At 36.5% G+C, this 23,100-nt stretch overlaps 1 protein-coding gene across 1 annotated transcript in view; it reads left to right on the forward strand.

Moving 5' to 3' along the window:
* The window catches only part of MUCL1 (mucin like 1), an 89,500-nt gene that overhangs the window by 51,917 nt on the left and 14,483 nt on the right, over positions 1-23,100 (forward strand). The gene's annotated exons all lie outside the window — the stretch shown is intronic.

Below are 23,100 nucleotides of genomic sequence, written 5' to 3' on the forward strand. Positions count from 1 at the left end.
GTTGCTTTCCCCTCTTGACCTCTATATGAAGATCTGTGTATAAGAGTAAGTGGGTAAAGGCCCCTCTAGCTTTAAGATTGCTCCGATATAGAGAGAACTCAGAACAGAACCAGAAGCTAAGGAATGATGAATAGATCGTTTTTCCTGGCATGACGGGTAGGATCTATAGATCTGGCTGTTAGGGTGGTATCTTGACCCTTGAATTTGGCCCTGATTTTCAAATCAGACTCAAGAATGATCTTTAGAATTGGTGGTTTTGTGATTCTTTTTTTTAAGACTTTGTTATTGACAACAGCTTCTGGAAATGTTTTTCACAGAGAATATGGGGCTTCTTTGGACAAATTGGGTGGACGCGGGCTCTATCTGCTAGACAGCTGCTGTCTGGGCCACATCATGTCTGCTGCATCCTGCTCCTCTACAGAGGTTTCTTCAGACATTATAGTGTGTCTGACCCTGTCATTTGTCACAGGTGTAGAAACAACAACTGAAAACCTGAAACTGCTGGGATAAGTGCCTGCCACCGAATCCTGTCCCCCCGCAGGCATATCTATCAGGTGCCCCTGTGATCTGGCCCTCTCTTTCCAAGAAGACAGACCATGGGAACTTCCAGAATCATGTTGCCTTGGACACTACAGTCTGTGTGAACAGCAGGACCAAAGTTGTGAGAGTTGCCATGATGGTGAGGGCTGAGAGCAGGACAGTTGCATTAGAAGGGCAGCATCCTAGCTTTCCATGATGAGCTGAGTGACTTGGCCTCTGTCTCCCCATTGGAGCTGCCATCTTATTGCCAGTTCCCTGAAGAGCAGTGTGAACTCTTCCCCAGGACCCGCTTCTTGGCTTCCCTTTGCCTCGACTCCCACTGGGCTGTGGTGGCAGCTTCTCTGGCCCTGTAGGGGAGTGGACACAGGGAGGGGAGGGTTAACTGATGAGCTTGAGGCCAGTGGGTGGTCTGCTCTGGCTGGGGCACCTCCTTGGGCCTGCCCTGGCCTGGGTCCAGGGCTTCCCCTATTCCACCTCTGGGATCCTCAGGCTGCATCCTGCTGGCACTTCATCTTCCCCCAACTCCTGGATGTATTTTGTATGTGAAAAGAACATGAGTTTTGGGGAACCAGGGGTGGTGTGCTATGGTTTGAATGTCCCCTCCAAAACTTATGTTGAAATTTAATTGCTTTTGGGATAGTACTGCAAAGTGAGACTGTTAAGAGGGTTGTTAGGCCAAGGGGGCTCTGCCTTCATGAACAGATTAATGTCATTGTCATGGGAATGGGTTTGTCACTGCAAGAGTGAATGGTCATAAAAGCGAGTTCAGCTCCTTTTTGCTCTATCACTTGCTCCCTCTTTTTCTCTCTGTCATTGTTCCTGGGAGGATGCAGCATGAAGGTCCTTACCAGATGCTAGTGCTATGCTCTTGGACTTCCCAGCCTCTAGAACCACAAGTCAGATAAATTTCTATTCATTATAAATTATTCAGTCTGTGGCATTCTGTTATAGCAACATTAAATGAACTAGGACAACACCTATATTCTTAGTTTTCTGAGAATTTCGATCATGATTAGATATTGAATTTTGTCAGATGATTTTGCTGCATCAATTGATGTGATCACATGATTTTTATCATTTAGCCTGTTGATGTGGGGGATTACATTAATTGAATTTCAAATGCTGCGCCAGCCTTGCATACCTGGTATAAGCACCACTTGGTATTGATATGGGAATTAAAAAGAAATTATTTAGGCCAATAGTGAGGGTAAGGAAGTCCTTGGTAAGGCTTTACTTTGAATGAAAAGCAGCCCCCAAATCACTTTCTTTTCTAACAAAGAGCAGCCAGTAAAATTGAGCTACAGACCTGGACAAGTAAGCTGGAAGCATGCATGGGTGAATGACGGCAGTTGTGTCAATAGGAAAGGGGCTACCTGGGGGCTAGGCATGTCCAAAATGATGGTTCCATCTCCCCTTTTCCTTGCCAAACATGTGTGCTGTCAGGAGCAAACAACATGGTGCTGACCAGGCAAAGACACCATTTGCATAATATCGGGGTGGGATGGCCAGCTTCTCCTTGTGCTATGTAAACATCACACCTTGTCCAACCAATCTTTGGGCCTTACGTAAATCAGACACCACCTCCTCAAGCCTGTCTATAAAATCCTGTGCACTCCACTGTGGGCTGGAGGTCCCACTGGGCGCTCCTCTCTCTGGCAGGAGAGAGAGAGCTAATCTTTTTTTTTTCTTTTTCCTATTAAACCTCCACTCCTAAACCCACTTCTTGGGCATCTGTGTACTCAATTTCCTTGGCATGAGATGACAAACCTCGGGTATTTACCCCAGACAAACGATGCTGCTTCAGTATGGTATATGATCCTCTTTATATGGTTTGGATTTGATTTGCTAATACTTTGTTGATAATTTTTGCATCATGAGAAATATTAATCTTTATTTTTTACTTTAGTTTTTATTACACTGCCTTTGCCTGGATTTAGCATCACAGTAATACTGACTTCACAAAATGAGTTGAGAAGTGTTTCCACACTTTTTATATTCTGGAAGAGATTATGTAAAATTGTTGATAATATCTTTAAATGTTTGGCAGAATTCTCCAGTGAAACCATTTGGACATGGAGATATCTTTAAAGGATATTTTAAATTATGAATTCATTTTATTTAATTGTTATGGCCTTATTCAGATTACTTGTTTAATCTTAAGTTTGGGTAGTTTGTGTTTTTAAGGAATTGGTCTAATTTTTCTAAGCTGTCAAATTTATGAGCATAAGGTTTTTCATAGTATATTCTCTTATTATCCTTTTATTTATTTTCTATTTTATTGTATTTTATATGTGTATATGTATATATACTTTTAAACCTCCCTTACAATGTCTGTCTTTTAATTGGCATATTTGGGCTATTTACATTTATGGTAATTACAATTACATCTGCCATTTTATTATTTATTTTCTATTTGTTTTCTCTGTTTCTTGTTCCTTTATCTCCTTTTTCTTTTCTGTAGATTACTTGAATATATTTTAGAATTTCATCTTGATTTATTTATTGTAGTTTCCAGTATATCTCTTTGGAGTTTTCTTAGTGGTTGCTTTGGGTATTACAGTATGCATATATGACTTACCATAGTTTAATAGTATCAGCATTTTACCACTTTGAGTAAAGTGCAGAAATCTTATTTCCATTCAGGTCTCTTTACTACTTTTCTTGAGTATCAGATGGTGTTATATATATATTCTTGGTCATCTAGTATGATTTATAATATTTATGCAGAGAAGGATGGTCGATTTTATGTACCCATATTTCTACTCTTTCCATTGTTCTTCCTTCTTGATGCTCCAAGATTTTCTTCTTTTATCAATAGCTTTTTGTTTGAAGAAACCTCCTTAAGGATAGGTAAGTCTGCTAGTAACTTTTTTTTCTTTATCTGAGAATGTCTTCTTTCTCCTTTATTCCTGAAGAACTGTTTTGCTGGCTATAGAGTTTATAGTTGATGGTTCTTTTTTCTTTTTTTTAGCACTTGAAAAATGTTCCTCTTTCTGTCCTAGCCTTCATAGTTTAGTTTCAGGTGAAAAATTATTTAGTATGTGTCTTTTTCCCTTATAGATAATATGTCATTTCTCCCCAGCTGCTTTTAAAGTTTTATTTGTCAAATTTTGCTTTGTTTCCAAAATTTTAATTAAAATGTACCTTGACATGGATTTTTAAAAAGATTTATCCTATTTGGGGTTCACTCAGCTTCCTTAATTGCTAGGTTTATGTCTTTACCCAATTTTAGGAAGTTTTGTTTTTATTTGTTTGAATATGCTTTAAGATCCACTTTCTTTCTCCTCTCCTTCTTGAACACCAGTGATGTGAATACTGGATCTTTAGTTATTGCCCTATTCTCACAAGTCTTAGTTCTTTTCTTTCAGTCTATTTTCTGTCTGTTGTTCAGATTGGATAAATTCTATCGATCTGCCCTGAAGTTCCCTGATTTCATGCTCTGTCATCTCCACTCTACTATTGAGCCCATACACTGAATTTTTCATGTGTTGTTGTATTTTCTAGTTCCATAATTTAAATTCAATTTTTTATAACCTCATTTTTTGCTAATATTTATTTTTCTTCATTTGTGTTAGAAAAATTTTTATTTTTTGAAACATTTTTATGATGGCTTCTTTAATATCCTTGTCAGATAATTCCAACATCTGATTCCTCTCAGTATTGGCATCAATGAATTGTTTTTTCTCATTCATGATATGATTGTTCTGGTTCTTGGTATCATGATGATTTTTAATTGCACGCTAGATAGTTTTACTATTATGTTAGGAGACTCTGGATCCTGTTTAAATCTTTTATTTTAGCAGATGGTCACTCTGTTTAGGTGTTGTACACAGATTCTGTTTTATTTTTGTGAGTTGTAGTTCTAATTACATTGAATTTCCAAAGCTGTTGAAGAGCTGTTTTGGTCTTCTTGGGTTATTTGGTACTGCTGTGGCTCCCTCTGGGTCCTGCTGGCACTTTCTCAGACCAGTCTGCCTGGTACCTGTAAGTTGGGGGAAGAGGGACTCTGGTCTGTGGGGACAAAGAAGCTTCTAGGCCACTTGTTGTAGAAAGATTCCCCTTGATGTTGTCTCCCAAATACATGGTCTCTTAATAGCAGAAGAGAGTCTAAGGGCTAACAGAAACAAAAGCACAGGTGAGCCAGGTGACTGTGTAGAAGGATTGTCTCTTCCCTCTTCACTATGAGGTACAAAGAGATTTTTTCTAAGCTGTGATGCTGATTGTGGTGGAGTATTTCTTGCTGCTGTTCTCTGGATGTCAAGTGTCTCTTGGTTACATGGATTCTCAGGTCCAAAAGGAAAGGAGAGCACTTTTCCTGGCTACTGATTATCAGTGGGGATTCCAACAGATTTTTATTGCCAGACCCAACTGGTATTTTTGGGACACCATCTGTTGCTAGGTTTGAGACTGGGAATCTTTAGGCCTGGGTCACCTTTTTCTGTTGGGTGACAGGTGAATGTCCTAAGATGCCTTGACACTATATTGCTTCTCCAGTAATGTGGTCTCTAACCTGTTTAACTTTCCCTTTTTTCCCATTTCAGAGTTAATTGTCTTTTGGTGCCTCTTCTATTATATCTAGGGGTTACAGTTGTATTTAGCAGGGAGGAGTAGAGAACAATTGTACATCGTATTGTCTGAACTGCAAACTTCTATACCATCTGTTAATCTGTCCATCTTTTTCGTTTGTCCTCAGAATGTGTTTATTGAGCACTGTATTATGCCCTGATATACATTAGTTTAAAAAGAAATATATAATCTCTTCTGTCAGTTCTAACTCCTTGCTGCCTCTTACATTCTGATGGTAGCTCTGTCTCTCATGCAGAGGTAAGGTTACCTAAGATGTGATGGCCAACCTGTATTCTAGAGTTTACAGATCATTCTCTCAGGATATCCATGTGCCTTGCTCAATTTATCTGATGGAGACCTGCTACCACCTCTTGATAATTCCAGTGTCTGCAGTTGCCTGATGAATTCTCCTGTGAAAAAAAGAAGAGACTTGTTCAGTGTTGCTTCAAAGGGCACATACCACCCAGCGAGTGGGCATTATAAAGTGAGTTTTTCCTTCTTTTTTTTCTGAAAAAGAAGAAACTTTAAGCTACCAGAGTCATCCAGTTGCAGACAATGCTTTTTTGTAACAGGTAAAAAATTCTCTACCTGTTTAGGTGTCTCAGGAAATGTAGGGCAGCCGTTTCTCTGTCAAGCACAATATAGAAGATATTTTACCTTGAGGGCTGTTTATGGTTATGATATGGACATGCCATCTCATAGTTGGCCATCCTGGTGTGTTGTAGCAACTTAAATGATTCTTCCTCTCCTCTTCCAGTGAAGGACATGTTACTTATATTATGGTGCAAGGCTCGATCTTAGCTATTGAAGAGAGACTAGAAACACTGGAAGGAGTTTTTAATGTTATTTTTCCTCTTCCTGGGATGCAGTTCCTCTAGACACTGCATGGTAAATTCCAGCTTCTTCAAGTCTTTGTTCAAATGTCACCTGATCAGTAAGGCTTGCTTTAGCCGCTCTAATCATTCATTCTTCCTATTTCTTTTTTTCTATATTATTTTTCTCCTTATTCCTTATTGCCACTGAATCTACTATGCACTATGTATGTTGTTTATGGCATTTCCCGGAATAGTATCTACATTTTTTGAGGGCAGGAATTTTTCTGTGTTTTCTTTCATTATTGTTTTTCTATGGCCTAGCACCACAACTGGTACATGATAATGCTTCATAAATATTTGTTGAGGGAGTGAACTAAATGATTGTGAACTAACAAATGTTAGTTAAGTATTGCCATCTTAACAATATGAAGTCTTTTGATCCATCAATCAGGGATGTCCTTTCACTTATTTGGATCTTTTAAAATTTCTTTTAATTATGTTGTTTAGTTTTTAATGTACAAGTTTTGGACATTCTATTAGAGTTCTCCAGAGAGAATGAATCACTCTGGAGAACCTCTTATATCTACATCTATAGCTATATCTATCTCTATTAGATATGTAGATATGAGAAGGGATTTATTAGGAGAAATGGCTTATGCAGCTATGGAGGCTGAGAAGACCTATGATAGCTCTCTGCAAGCTGGACATGCTGGGATGCTGGTAGCATGGCTCAGTCCAAGTCCAAAAGCCTTGGAATCAGGGAAGCCAAGGGTATAATTTTCAGTTCATGGCCAAAGAAGAAACTAGAGGGCTGGTAGTCTAAGTTATAGAGTCCAAAAGCTGGAGAGGATGGAGTTGTAATGTCCAAGGGCAGGAGAAGAAAGATATCTCAGATCCAGTAGTGAGTGAGTGAGAGAAAGAGAGAGAGAGAGAATGGGAGAGAGAATGGGAGAGAAAATGGATTGACCGTCTTTCTTCTTTTTAGTTCTGTCAGGTCCCCCAGCCAGTTGGGTGGTGCTTACCCACATTGAGGATGGATCTTCCCCACTGAATCCACTGACTTACACACTAATCTCCTCTGGAAACATCCTCATAACACATCCAGAAATAGTGCTTTGCCAGCTATTTGGGTATTCCTTAATCCATTCAAGTTGACCCCTAAAATTAAGCATCACATACTTTTTTGGTTAAATTTAGGTATTTCTTTCCTTTTGATGCTATTATAAATGAAATTATTTTCTTAATTTCACATTTGAATTGTACATTGCTGATGTTTACAAATGCAATTGATTTATTAATATTTATTCTATTATCCTCAAACATTGCTGAACTAGTTTGTTCTTTTTTGTTGTTGTCATTTTTGAGATAGGGTTTCATTCTGTTGCCCAGACTGGAGTGCAGTGGCACAATCTTGGCTCACTGCAACCTCCACCTCCTGAGTTCAAGCAATTCTCCTGCCTCAGCCTCCCCAGTAGCTGGGGTTACAGGTGTGTGCCATCACACCTGACTAATTTATATATTTTTTAGTAAAGATAGGGTTTTACCATGTTGGCCAGCTTGGTCTTAAGTTCCTGGCCTCAAGTGATCTGCCTGCCTCAGCCTCCCAAAGTGTTGGGATTACAGGTGTGAGCCACCACGCCTGGCTAGTTCCTTAGTTCTAATACTTTTTATTTTTTTTTTTAGTAGACTCCTCAGTATTTTATATATACAAGGTCATATCTGCAAGTAAAGATAGTTTTACTAATTTCTTTCCAATCTTGATACCTTTTATTTTTTTCTTGTGTAATTGCCCTCACTAGACTTCCAAAGCAATAAATAGAAGGAGTGAAAAGAGACATTCTTGTTTTTTTTCCTGATATTAAGGGAAAAGCATCCAGCTGTCACCATTATGGCGTTAGTTGTAGGTTTTTTTGTAGGGTGTCTTTCTATCAGATTGAGGAAATTTCCATCTGTGTCTATCTTATCCTGTGTGTGTGTGTGTGTGTGTGTTTCAATCAATAAAGGGCACAGGTTTTGTCAAATGCTTTTTCTGTGGTTATTGGGATGATCATGAGGTTTTTGTCCTTTATTCCTTTAACATGGTGCATTACATTGATTGACTTTTTTATGTGTTGAAGAAACCTTGTTTTCTGGAATAAGTCTTATTTGGTAATTGTATATCTTCTTGGTTTTTTTTCCCCCTAGCAGTTATGTGCTGGAATTGGAAGTACTTTCTTTTTTATGTGTTGTAAAATCCCATTGCCATGAAACCTACATTTGTCATGATATTCCCCCTTGAAATAAAGTCTACTTTAACAAATGCCATAAGTATTTTCTTCTTTAAATAGCCATGGTTCCTGTGACTCAGAATCAGAGTCATCATCATTGTACCCTGACCTCTCATCCAGGACCTTACATGTGTACCTTTGAATCCTTTGACTTCAATCCTTGATCTTGACTGATCAAGAATCCGTTGGTGAGTCAGATCCCTGAACCATTGCTCTGGATGACAGTTCACTGACGCTAAGGACAGATTTTGATTCTTTAGATTCTGAGTATACTACAAAAGCTGGATTAGAGTCTCAGGGCAACAGAAGCTGAATGAGAGGCCCAAGTTTCTTTGTTTGCAAGAAGTTGGGCTATAAGCAGATATTTACAAGAAACTATGTTAGTCCCAGGTAAAAGAAGGTGGGTTAGAGCCCTAGGCTTCTTTGTTTGAAAGGTACCTGCTGGGCTAGAAGTCTCTCTTCCTGGCTCTTTCTCTCTGTCTTGAGTGAGGATTGATCCCTGACTTCCTGGGTTGGTAGTTTTTCTTCCTGGCTCTCAGTCTTGAGTGGGAAATTTTTCTTGGCTCTTTGAGAGGCCTCCCCGTTCTCTCTATTTTATCCTGTCTCTCTCATGGAAAATTCTCAGTTGGCTGAAACTCTCTTCTTGAACTCCTACTGACTATATGCTCTACCAATCTGTCCACCTCCTTCATGTTGGCATAAATTTGCAGAGAATAATTTGAAACTTCATTGTCCTCTTTGGGAAACTTGTGATCTCCCCACACTGGCTTCTGTAAGGCCTCTTCCTTCCCATTTTTCCTTTGTTCTTTAACCGCTTTTGATCTTCCCTTCAGCTCCCTTGAATCCTTTGATATGTCCCCCTTTTAACTCTCCCACCTTCATTGCTCTGTTCATTCTGCCAGGCTTTTCATTTCGCATGTCAACCCCTCAGCTCCCAACAGACACTTGAACTTTAGACCCCTAGGCCTCCATTGGGGGCTCTCCTTAAGAGATTGAGGGATCCCCAAAAGCAATGATTAGAGGCTGAAAACAAAAACAATAACTATTTGGAAACAAACTGGATGTTTTGTCCACTCAGGTGGGTGTTGGATACATACAGACAGCTTCCTAATAACTTACTTAAATTTTAGCCCACAATTTCCCTAAGACAACAAAGAAAGTCTTAAAAATTTCTGCTACAAATATTGGTGAACAGATATCCTTAAATTGTCCTATTTTCCAGAAACACAATTTGGATAGAAACATAAAGTAGAGGAGGATGAGAAGCAATTACTTTATATAAAACAGAGAGTTTTGTATTACTAACTCATGGCTAGACTTTTAAAGTGAAAGCACTAAAATCTCTACAGTCTGTATATTTCTGTATGTATGTTATGTTTATGTGATATTTTTCTACCCCCCCAAATGGTATTATCAAATTAATTTATGGAATTTCTTAGAGGGGTTCTATGCAAATTGACTTAGAGGTAAATGAGTGCTTATATAAATTAAATATCCCTAAAACTCAGGGAAATTTAGAAACTAATTCAAATGTCTTTCAAGTTCATATGACTTGGGTAAGTCTTTAGTAAATAAGATTAGTTTAATATTGTTAATTTAGTAAAAACAGCTATGTGTTCTGGGTTATCAACATTAAGTATAATAGAAACACATTTATATTCTACATGGGTTTAATTGTCATATAAGGTTAAAATAATTGAGGGAGAATTAACCTGAGATAATGACTAACTTTGCTTAATGTTGCAATAAGTCTACCTGAAAATAGTTTCTTTTTGGTAACTTGAAACCTTAAGTTATACTAAGTTAAATGATGCATATTTATGGAATATCTAGATATTTCCAAATAAGATAACATACTGAAACAATTACTGAGCACAAGTTTAAGTTTATATATTTTTGGCATCTTGCTTTTATACTGTATAAAGAGACTAAATATATTTGAGTCTGTTAATTTTTGCCACATTGAAAAATTATACTATGAGGAAGCATATGTGTCTAAAAATTGTGAAATGGTATATTCATCACATTTGCAAGCTTGCTACAGAATGCTGCTATGTAACAGACAATTCACAATTATCTACCTAATTTTCTCTATAAAAGAAAGCTTACTAATGGTTAAAAATTACAATTAATATGTGACAATAATTAGGAAAACAATTCTGCATCAGAAGTTTTCAGGGAAAATAGGATATATCTTTGATAAGGAAAGATATGAGGTATGAAGGATGTGTTTTCGTTAAGGGAAAAAGAGTAATTTTATCCTAAAGTTAGATGACTAGTTGTTCCAGAGTGAGGAAGAAGAAAAATATAGAGCAAAAACTTAAGGATACAGGAAGTTGCAGAAGGCTTGTGGAAAAGGCTTGTGATCCTACTTATTCGTGTATTTAAACCTTTTGACATGACAATCTCTAACAATCAGATTACTTATGAGGATTGTTAGAGCTATCACAGACGACACTGAAAAATATCACTGACTGAGATATTACGGACGATCCCTGAAAAATATCCAAGATGTGGATTTTTTTTCATTTTGTGAAGGAAACTGGTAAAAATAATTTAGTTTATTTGATATGTTACGTTGAATGAAAATGTGTCAAATAAGTGATGCTTAACCTTCCCTAGGTTACATTTGTATGGGTAAAATGCTATTTTCAAGAAATCATATAAAAGTTCTAGAAATTTAGTATGTCTTGGTATAAAGTGATCAGTTATAATTCCAGTTATGATTTTCAACTTTGTATATCACAAGATAAGCAAGTTTTTTTTTTTTATTAAGTGAACTATCATCAGAGCTTTAACCTGGATTCATATTATGTTTGTCTTTTTAAATTCCTGTACCAATATAGCATTATATTGGTTACTGTAACTTTATATTAATTTTTGATATCTAGAAGAGTAAGAACTGCTCATTTGACTTTCCTTAGAGCGATCCTGGCCATTCTGGTCCTTTTTCCTTGGCTTTTTATGTATGCTTTAATAAAGCATATTCTTTTGTGGGTGTATTCATATTCACCTACACACACATCCAACCTTTTGAAATTTTGATGAGTTTTGCATGGAATATATAGACTTATATAAGGAGACTTGGAATTTTCTAATCTATGCAAGTGTTGTATTTCTTCATTAATTTTTCCTTTTATTTACTTTCAGTAATATTTTCTAGCTTTTTTGTATAGATGAGATTCACATATCTTTGCAGTTCTACATATGTTTCCAATACTTGGTATTTTCAGTCCATAATATTTCAACCCATCTGATAATGCATAGCGCTAATTGTTTATTTTCTTTTTTTAAAATATATTTTTATTATACTTTGTAAGTTCTGTGGTACATGTGCAGATCTTGCAGGATTGTTACATAGGTGTATACAGGCCATGGTGGTTTGCTGCCTCCATCCCCCTGTCACCTACGTTAGGTATTTCTCCCAATGTTATCCCTCCCCAATCTCCCCACCCCCTGCTATCCCTTCCCTACCCTCCCACCTCCCAACAGACGCCAGTGTGTGATGTTCCCCTTCCTGTGTCCATGTGTTCTCACTGTTCAATACCCACCTATGAGTGAGAACATGTGGTGTTTGGTTTTCTGGTCTGTCAGTTTGCTGAGAATAATGGTTTCCAGATTCATCCATGTCCCTGCAAAGGACATGAACTCATCCTTTTTTTATGGCTGCATAGTATTCCATGATGTATATGTGCCACGTTTTCTTTATCCAGTCTATCATTGATGGGCATTTGGGTTGGTTGCAGGTCTTTTCTGTTGTGAACAGTGCCACAATGAACATACACGTGCATGTGTCTTTATAATAGATTGATTTATAATCCTTTGGGTATATACCCAGTAATGCGATTGCTGGGTCAAATGGTATTTCTATTTCTAGATCCTTGAGAAATCACCACACTGTCTTCCACGATGGTTAAACTAATTTACACCCTCACCAACAGTGTAAAAACATTCCTATTTCTCCACATCCTCTCCAGCATCTGTTGTCTCCAGATTTTTTAATGATCACCATTCTAACTGGCATGAGATGGTATCTCAATGTGGCTTTGATTTGCATTTCTCTAATGACCAATGATGAGCATTTTTTCATATGTTTGTTGGCTGCATAAATGTCTTCTTTTGCAAAGTGTCTGTTCATATCCTTCATCCACTTTTTGATGGGGTTGTTTGGTTTTTTTCTTGTAAATTTTAGTTCTTTGTAGATTCCGGTTATTAGCCCTTTGTCAGATGGGTAGATTGCAAAATCTTTTCCCCATTCTGTTCATTGTCAGTTCACTCTAATGCTTGTTTCTTTAACTATGCAGAAGCTCTTAAGTTTAATTAGATCCCATTTTTCCATTTTGGCTTTTGTTGCCATTGCTTTTGGTGTTTTAGTCATGAAGTCCTTGCTTATGCCTATGTCCTGAATGGCATTGCCTAGGGTTTCTTCTAGGGTTTTTATGGTGTTAGGTTTTATGTCTAAATCTTTAATCCATCTGGAGTTAATTTTTGTATAAGGTGTAAGGAAGAGTCCAGTTTTCAGTTTTCCTCACATGGCTAGCCAGTTTTCCCAACACCATTTATTAAACAGGGAATCCTTTCCCCATTGCTTGTTTTTGTCATGTTTGTCAAAGATCAGATAGTTGCAGATGTGTGGCATTACTTCCGAGGCCTCTGTTCTGTTCCATTGGTCTATATCTCTGTTTTGGTACCAGCACCATGCTGTTTTGATTACTGTAGCCTTGTAGTATAGTTTGAAGTCAGGTAGCATTCTGCCCTCTTTTGCTTAGGAATGTCTTGGCTATGTGGGTTCTTTTTGGGTTCCATATGAAGTTTAAGGTGTTTTTTTCCAGTTCTGTGAAGAAGGTCGATGGTAGCTTGATGGGGATAGCCTCAAATCTATAAATTACTTTGGGCAGTATGGCCATTTTCACGATACTGATTCTTCTTAACCATAAGCATGGAATGTTTTTCCATCTGTTTGTGTCCTCTCTTATTTCCTTGAGCAGTGGTTTGTATTTTTCCTTGAAGAGGTCCTTCACATCCTTTGTTAGTTGTATTCCTAGGTATTTTATTCTCTTCATGGCAATTGTGAATAGGAGTTCGCTCATGATAATTTTTTTTCTTATGTCTAACAAATTAGAGCATATTTTCATGAATTTGTTGGTCATAAAGATATCCTCTTTTCTGAAATCTTATTCAAAACTTTTTTCCAATGGTTATATTGGATTATCTTTTTCTAAGGAATTAAAAATAAATAGTCTGCTCAACAGTTCATTGTTAATTACATGCGTTATAGCTATATTCTCTAAATGTGTGGCTTGAATAGTGCTTTGGATATAAGCGCTTTTATATTTATTGTAATTTAACTCATCAATCTATTTCTTCAGGGTTAGTACTTTGATTTTGTTCCATATAAGAAATATTTGCATAAACTCCATGAACTTATTTTTCTATATTCCCTTTTAGAAGTTTTATTGTTACATTTATTATTTAGATAATTATCTGAATAATAAATTATTTATTTGGAATTTATTTTAGTGTATTGAGTGAAGTGGGGGTTAGTATTTATTGTCTTCTGTATGAATCTCAAATTTACCTATGAGTGTTTTTAAACAATCTATCTTTTCTTCACTTTATTTTAAAATTCAGTCACTATGTATTTGTGAATTTGCTTCTGGTCTCTCTGTTTTTTTTCATAATATAATTGTAAATCCTCATCGCAAGCCACACTGTTTCATTGGTGTAATTTTATTGTATTTTGTTTTTCAAATTCATCTTTAAAGTTTTGTATATTTAAAATGAACATTGTAATGTTTTGATATACACAGCGAAGTTATTACCACAATCAAACTAATTAGCATATCATTCTCTTTGCATAATTACCTTTTTTTGTGGTGAGAACACTTAAAATCTACTCTCTTAGCGAATTTCAAGTGTACAATACAGTATCATTAACTATAGTGACCTAGCTGTATATCTCTAGAATTTATTCATTCTACATGATTGAAATTTTGTATACTTAAAAATAAATAAAGAAATAAATATTTTATTTCAATAATTTTGGGGGTAAAAGTGGTTTTTGGTTTCATGGATGAATTGTAGAATGGTAAAGTCTGAGATTTTAGTGAACCTGTCACCTGAGCAGTGTACATTGTACCCAATATGTAGGTTTTTGTCCCTCACCTTCCTTCCTCTCTCCTCCAATTCTCATTTTCCAATGTCCATTATGCCACTTTGTATGCCTTTGCATACGGATAGTTTAGCTTCCAGTTAGAAGTGAAAACATACAGTATTTTATTTTTCATTCTTGAGTTATTTCCCTTAGAATAATGGCTTCTAGCCCCATCCAAGTTGCTAGTTGCTGTATCCTCTTTTATGGCTGAGTAGTATTCCATGGTGTATATATACCACATTTTCTTTATTCCCTTATTCATTGATGGACACTTAGGTTGATTCCATATCTTTGCAATGGTGAATTCTGCTGCAATAAACATATACACACAGGTGTTTTCTTTTTCTTTTTCTTTTTTTTTATATAATGACTTCTTTTCCTTTGGATAGATAGCCAGTAGTGAGATTGTGGGAGCAAATAGTAGATCTACTTTTTTGATCTTTGAGAACTCTCTGTATTGTTTTCCATAGAGGTTGTACTAATTTACATTCCATCAGCAGTATATAAGCATTCTTTCTTCATCACCTCCACACCAACATCTATTGTTTTTTGACTTTTTAATAATGGCCATTTTGGCTGGGGTAATGTGGTGTCTCATTTTAGTTTTAATTTGCATTTCCCTGATGATTAACAATGTTGAGCATTTTTTCATATATTTGTTAGCCATTTGTATATCTTCTTTTGAGGAGTGTCTATTTGTGTCATGTGCCCACTTTTTGATGGGATTATTTGTTTTTAACTTGCGGATTTGTTTGAGTTTCTTATATGTTCTGGATATTAGCCCTTTGTCAAATGTATAGTTTGCAAATATTTTCTCCCATTCTGTGGGCTGTCTGTTTATGCTGATGACTATTTCTTTTGCTGTGTGGAACCTTTTTAGTTTAATTAGGTCCCATTGATTAATGTTTGTTTTTGTTACATTTGCTTTGGGGGGTCTAAATCATAAATTTGTTGTCTAAGCCAGTGTCCAAAAGAGTTTTTTCATTTGTTTTCTTCTAGAATTTTTATGGTTTCAGGTCTTAAATTTAAGCTTTTAATCCATCTTCAGTTAATTTTTACATATGATAAGAGATAGAGATCCAGTTCCATTCCTCTACATATGCCTATCCAGTTCTCCCAGCACCATTTATTGAATGAGGAGTCCTTTCCCTATTGCTCGTTATTGTCAGTTTTTTCAAAGATCAAATGGTTGTAGGTGTGAAGTTTTATTTCTGAGTTCTCTAACTTGTTCCATTGGTCTACATGTCTGTTTTTGTACCAGTACCACGCTGATTTGGTTCCTATAGCTTTGTAGTATAATTTGAAGTTGGGTAATGTGATGCCTCCAGTTTTGTTCTTTTTGCTTAAGATTGCTTTGGCTATTTGGGATCTTTTTTGATTTCATATGAATTTAAAAATAGTATTTTCTAATACTATGAAAAATAATGTTGTATCTTGACAGAACTTGCACTGAGTCTGTAGGATGCTTTGGGAAGTATGATCATTTTCATGACATTGATTCTTCCCATCCATGAACATGTGATTTATTTCCATTTATTTGTGTTATCTATGATATCTTTCAGAAACGTTTTGCAGTTCCCTTTGTAGAGCTCTTTTACCTTGGTTAAGTATATTCCTAGGTATTTTGTTTTTTTGCAGCTATTGTAAAAGGGATTGAGCTCTTGGTTTTATCCTCAGCTTGGTCATTGTAGGCGTATAGCAGTGCTACTGATTTGCATACACTGGTTTTGTAACCTGAGACTGTTGAATTCATTTATCAAATCTGTTAGTCTTTTGGAAGAGTCTTTAGGGGTTTCTAAGTAGATAGTCATATCATTGGCAAACAGAGACAGTTTGACTTCCTCTTTTCCATTGTGGATGTCCTTTTGCCTGATTGCTCTGACTTGGACTTCCAGTGCTTTGTTGAACAGAAGTGGTGAAAGTGGGCATCCTTGTCTTGTTCCAGATCATAGAAGGAATGCTTTCAACTTTTCCCCATGCAGTATAATGCTGGTTGTGGATGTCATATATAGCTTTTATTATTTTGAAGTATGTTCCTTCTATGCCTAATTTGTTGAGGGTTGTTATCATAAAGGGGTAATGGATTTTATTGAATGCTTTTACTGTGTCCATTGGTAATCTAGGTAATGTGATACCTCCAGTTTTTCACAGATGATCACAGATAATCATGTTTTAAATTCTGCCTATTTATAAATTCTGCCACATTTATTAACTTGGATATGTGAAACCATCCCTGCATCCCTGGGATGAAACCTGCTTGATGATGATGAATTATCTTTTTAATGTGCTGTTGGATTCAGGTTGCTAGTATTTTGTTGAGAATTTTTGCATTTGTGTTCACCAGGACATTGGTCTATAGTTTTCTTTTCTTCTTCTTCTTTCTTTTTTTTTTTTTTGGTTATGTCCTGTTGATGCTTTGATACTGGTTTCATAGAATAAGTTAGGGAGGATTGCTTCTTTCTCAACCTTTTGGAATAGTTTCAGTAAGACTGGTATCAATTCTTCTTTGAAGGTCTGGTACAATTTGGCCGTGAAGCTGTCTGGCCATAGGCTTTTTTGTAGTTGTTTTTGGCAACTTTTAAAGTACTAATTCAGTCTAATTGCTTGTTTGTTATTAGTTTGTTCAGAATTTCTATTTCCTCCTGATTTAAGTTAGGAGGATTGTGTGTTTCTAGAAATTTATCCATTTCTTCTAGATTTTCTAATTTGTGTGCATAGAGGTATTCATAATAATCTTAAATTATCTTTTGTATTACTGTGTTGTTGGTTGTAATGTCTAAATTTTCATGTCTAATTGAGCTTATTTGAATCTTCTCTCTTTTCTTGGTTATTCTAGCTAATAGTTTTTCAATTTTGTTTATCTTTTCAAAGAACCAACTTTTTGTTTCATTGATCTTTTCATATTTATTTGTTTCAATTTCATTTAGTTCTGCTCTGATCTTTTTTCTTTCTTTTCTTCTGCTAGTTTTGGGTTTGTTTTTTCCTGTGTCTCTAGTTTCTTGCAGTGTGATGTTAGGTTGTCAGTTTGTAATCTTTTGAACTTTTTAACATAGGCATATAGCATTGTAAATGTTCCTCTTAGCACTGCTTTTGCTATATGCCAGAGGTTTTGTAACTTGTGCAACTATTATCATTCATTTTGAAGAATTTTTCAATTTTTTATCTTGATTTCATTGTTAACCCCAAAATCATTGAGGAGCAGATTATTTAATTTCCATGTATTTGTATAGTCTTGAGGGTTCATTTTGGGTTTCACCATGTTGGTCAGGCTGGTCTCAAACTCCTGACCTCATGATCTGCCTGCCTCAGCCTCCCAAAGTACTGGGATTATAGGTGTGAGCCACCTCACCCAGCGTGTCTATTTCTTTTCTTAGGTTTAGTAGTCGCCGTTTTATGAATCTAGGATCTCCAGAGTTAGGTGCAATATATTGAGGGCTGTAATATTTTCTTGTTGGATTGATCCTTTTATCATTATGTAATGACTTTTTTTGGTCTTTTAAATTTTTTTTACTATTGTTGCTTTAAAGTCTGTTTCATCTGATATAAAAATAGCGACCCCTTGCTTTTGGTTTCCATTTGTGTGGAATATCTTTTTCCACCCCTTTACCTCACATCTGTAAGAATCCTTATATGTTAGGTGAGTCTCTTGAAGACAGGAGATATTTGATTTGTGATTTTTAAATACATTCTGCCAAATTGTATCTTTTAAGTGGAGCATTTAGACCATTTACATTCAATTACATTCATATACTTTCTTAATATTGAGACATGAGGTAGTAGTTTCAGTCATCATGTTGATTACTACATCCATACTTTGTTATCATCATTGCATTATTGTTTTATAGGCTATGTGAGTTTTATGCTTTCAAGAGATTCTATTCTGGTGCATATCCATCTTTTGTTTCAAGATTGGGAACTCCTTTCAGCATTTCTTGCGGGACTGGTCTGGTAGTGACAAAATCCCTCAGCATTTGCTTGTCTGAAAAAGACAATTTTTCCTTCATTTATAGTTTTGCTTGATACACAATACTTTGCTGACAGTTATATCATTTAAGGAGGCTAGAGATAGGATCCTAATTCTTTCTGGTTTGCAGGGTCTTTGCTGAGAATTCTGCTGTTAGTTTGGTATGTTTTCCTTTATAGGTTATCTGATGCTTTTGTCTCACTGCTCTTAGAATTTCTTTCTTCACATTGACATTAGATGGCCTGGTGACTTCATGTCTTGGTGATGTCTTTTTTGCCATGAAGCCCCCAGGTGTTCTTTGAGCTTCTTATATTTGTATGACTAAATTGCTCACAAGGCCAGGGAAGCTTTCTTCAAGTACTATCTCAAATAAGTTTTTGGAACTTTTTGCTTTTTCTTCTCCCTCAGGAGCACAAGCGATCCTTAGGTTTGGCTGTTTTACATAATACCATATTTCTTGGAGCTGTTGTTCATTTCTTTATATTGTTTTTCCTTTATTGTTTTTTCTGATTGAGTTAATTCAAAAGTCTTGTCTTTGAATTCCAAAATTCTTTCTTCTAGTTGGTCTAGCCTATTGTTAAAACCTACCATTGCATTTTGTAATCCCCTAAATGTATCTTTCATTTCCAGAAGTTCTGATTTTGTTTTCTTTAAAATATCTAACTCTTTAGCAAAATTTTCATTATTATCCTGAATTGTTTTTTAAAGTTATTTATATTGGGTTTCACCTTTCTCTTGTATCTCCTTGAGCAACTTCATAATCAACCTTTTGAATTCTTTATCTGGCATCTCAAAGATTTCAAATTGGGCTGGATTCATTGCTGGAGAGGTAATTCAATCTACTGGATGGATTGCAGAACCCTGATTTGGGATATTGCCAGAATTATTTTTCTGGTTCCTTCTCACTTGGGTAGGCTATTTCTTCTAATTATTTTAAAATTTATTTTTAATTTTACTGGGTTTTCTTAAAATATTTTCCCTTGAGGATGTGACCTTATCATTAAAGTTTATTGTAACTTAATTTGTCTCTGCATGCCTTCAGAGATGAAGACTCTGTAGGAATTCCTTGGTTATAGAGTCTTTGTATAATGGCTTACTCAGTTGCTGGTTGTAATAGCAATAAGCTTGGTGTATGAGCAGGTGGGATTGGAATGGTGGAGGTGTCTTGAAGCTTATCTCATTCTCCAGTGGTATGCACTTATTTATTAATTTCCCCCCCAGTGTTTTATTTACTGGATTGGACAGTTCAGGTTTCTGGCTAGTGTGGGAGGTGTCCATGGGTAGCAGCTGGCTGTGACCACAGCAAGTGGCTAAATGCAATACCCAATTGTGGACAGAGATCCCAGCCTTGACAGAGGCAGCTAGGGGAGGTCTCAGTGAAATGCACTGAACTCTTTTCATGGGGGTAGGGAGGGAGCCATCTCATCCTCCTGTCAAGTCACAGGAAAATGATTTGCCTCCCACTCACACTCGTGACCAGTGTTTCAGCTATTTAGATCAGACAGATACCATTTTTCATTTTCAGGAATGCTGATGTTCCATGTAGAGAACATCAGCCTGAACCTGGAGGGTGCTCCTTGTGTGGGGATGTAGTCACCCTGAAGTGTCCCAGAAAGACTGTGTACAGGTGCACCCATGCCTAGCTACCATGGGAGAAGCTCCAGTTATATCAGCAGTGGTGGGCAAACACTCCCTGAGCACCAGGGCTGTCTGACTGTTGTGGTAGAGCTGCAGACTTTCTTTTGTAAGCCCTGCACTGCACCTGCGCCTTTGCTTAGAGTCACTTCCCACAATCAGAAAGCTCTGAGACTCAAGGCCTGCCATCTGGACTATTTTGTCCTACCCGGTACTCCCTCGATGTGGTAAATTCCCCCTTCCCCTAGAAGTAAGAGTCCTTGAGTGTCAAACTACTGTGAATGCAACTGCTCCTCTGGGTCTAGCTGCCCAGTGGGGCTGCCACACCCCAGGCTGGTGGTACGGAATGTCTGCAAGGGATCCAGTGATGTGATATGTCCTCAAGTCTCCAAGGAGCAGGTACCAGGACAAGTTCTGATGGCAGTGGCAGAGGGGTGATGTAGAGTCTGTGAAATTCCTTGGCTATAAATAGCTTTAGTGTGTTGGCTTTCTCAAATACCAGCTGTAGTAGTAATAAACTGGTCATGTGGACAGACTCAGGATCTCTGGCTTAGCCAGAGTGATACAGACAATGGTGATAGCTGATGATATGAATAAGTTTCCTTCCAGAATGCTGTATTATTCTACCTGCAGATGCTGTAATGGACCCTGTCTGTTGGCCTCTAGCCAGGCGGTGGCACTTGCAAAAGAGCACCAGCTATGGTGGTAGCAGTGGGATTGGTGCTTTCCTTATATGACCCAAGGGAAGTACTCAGGTGTCTCAGGCAATGAGTGGGGTCATAAAGTTTCCACAAGTCTCTGTTCTTTGTGTTAAACTAGCAGGGCCGGTGGAGGGACAAAGCCAGGTTATGGCTGGGTCAGACAAGTCCCACACTCTGGCTATCCATACGTGGGTGTATGCAGTGGCCCCAGTGGGTGTTGGAGGGCAGTTCCTTGGCCACTGGCATAATATTCCAGGGAGGAGCACAGCTGCCTCTGCCACACAAAAGAATCCACATGGGGAGTGGGGAGTAGCAGGTGGCAGTAAACCCCACCCAGCTCCCACGTATTTGGCAAAGCAGGCCTCACACCTGCAGTCTTCCACTAGTAGCAACTAGCAAGGTTCCAGGATAGTTATCTATACATTTGTATAATACATACTTACTATATGTACTTTATAATACATACTTACTATGTGTGTATTATATACGTACATATATAATATATAAATGTATAGATAACTTACTATGTATATATTATATGTATTGTATACGTACATAGTAAGTTAGCTATACATACAAAGAGTGTTATCTATCTGTCTAAGAATTTCTTTATTCATTATTAACCGACACTTAGATTGTTTTTCATATCTTAGCTGTTGTAGAATGATACTGCAATCAGCACATGAAGGAGCACAGATACCTCTGTAAGATGCTGATTTCCTTTGGGTTTATACATAGATGTATTGCTGGGTCATAGGTAGTTATATTTTTAATTTTTTGAGACACCGCCAGACAGCTTTCCTTAATGGCTGTACCAATTTATATTCCTACACACAGTATACAAATGTTCCTTTTCCTGCACATCCTCGGCAACTCTGCTGTACTTTGTCTTTTCAATAATAGCCATTCCACTAGGTAGGAGGTAATATCACGTTGTGGTTTGATTTGCATTTTTCTGATAATGAATGATGTTGAACACCTTTTTGTATCCTTATTGGCTAAGTGTATGTGTTCTTTGAAAAAATGTCTACTCACGTCCTTTGCCTACTTTTTAATTAGATTGCTATTAGTATTGTTAGCTGTCAATTTTGAATATTAACCCTTTGTCAGATATGTGATTTATAAATCCTTAGGTTTCCTTTCATGTTGTTGATTGTTTCCTTTGTCGTGCAGAAGCTTTTTGGTTTGATATAGTCCCACTTATTTTTGTTTCTGTTGTCTGTGCTTTTGGTATCATATTCAAAAAATTATCACCATTATCAACATCCAGGAGGTTTTCTCTTATGTTTTCTTCTTGGAGTTTTACAGTTACAGGCTTTAATTAGTCCACACAAAGATTAGAGCAATTTCTACAATTTTTCTTCAAGATTATCTTGACTATATGTGGCTTTGAATTTCAATGTAGAAAAGGATCAACTAATTGGTTTCCAAAAACACATTCCCTACAATTTATTGCAGTTGCCTTGAATCTATAAATTAATTTGGAGAGAACAACATCCTTATAATATTGAGTTTTCCTGTTCATTTATAGTTTATTCATCCGCTTATTTTGCATAGCTCCTGCAGAGAAGCTTTGCATATCTGTATTTATTACTATTTACTTGGCTACATTACTGTTAGTGTAAATTGTATCATTAAAAATTCTAGTTGTTTGCTGTATATATAATATGTATAAATACAATTTAGTTTTTTATACTGACCTTGAATATAGGAAATGGCTACAGTCATTTTTATTTTTAAAATTTATTTACTTTTAATTGACAAAAATTGTTTATGTTTATTGTGTATAAAACGTTTTGAAATGTGTACTGGGGGATTGCTAAATAAGTTAATTAGCATATGCATTGCATCACATATTTATCATGTTTTGTAATGAGAACCTTAAAATTTACTCTCATCAATTTTCAGGTATATAATACATTCTTAGAGTCACCATTTCGTACATTTTTGTAGATCCTTGAACTTATTCTTCCTGTCTAACTGAAACTTTGTATCCTTTGACCAACATCTTACAGTTGATTTTAAATTCTCATTGTTTTTCTGTAGATTATTTTAGATGTTCTGTTAACACAACTGCTTTATCTGTAAGTAATTGCCTTTTCGTAATTTTCTTTCTATTCATCTTTTCTCTTTTTCTACTTCCTGCCTGATTGCCCTATTTGAATCTCTAGCACATTATCAATATACAGTCATGAAACATATAACAATGCTTTGATCAATAACAGGTTATATATACGATGGTGGTCCCATAAGATTATAATACAATGTTTTTACTGTATCTTTTCTATGTTTAGGTACAGTTAGATACACAGATACTCTCATTGTGTCACAATAACCTATGGTATTCAGTGTAGAAACATGCTGTACAGGTTTGCAGCTTAAGAGAAATAAGCTATACTATATAGCGTAGGTGTGCACTAGGTTATAATATCTAGGTTTGTGTAAGTACAGTCTGAGA

This window comes from Cebus imitator, unplaced genomic scaffold (genome assembly GCF_001604975.1).
Source record: "Cebus imitator isolate Cc_AM_T3 unplaced genomic scaffold, Cebus_imitator-1.0 Scaffold285, whole genome shotgun sequence".
Taxonomy (NCBI): domain Eukaryota; kingdom Metazoa; phylum Chordata; class Mammalia; order Primates; family Cebidae; genus Cebus; species Cebus imitator.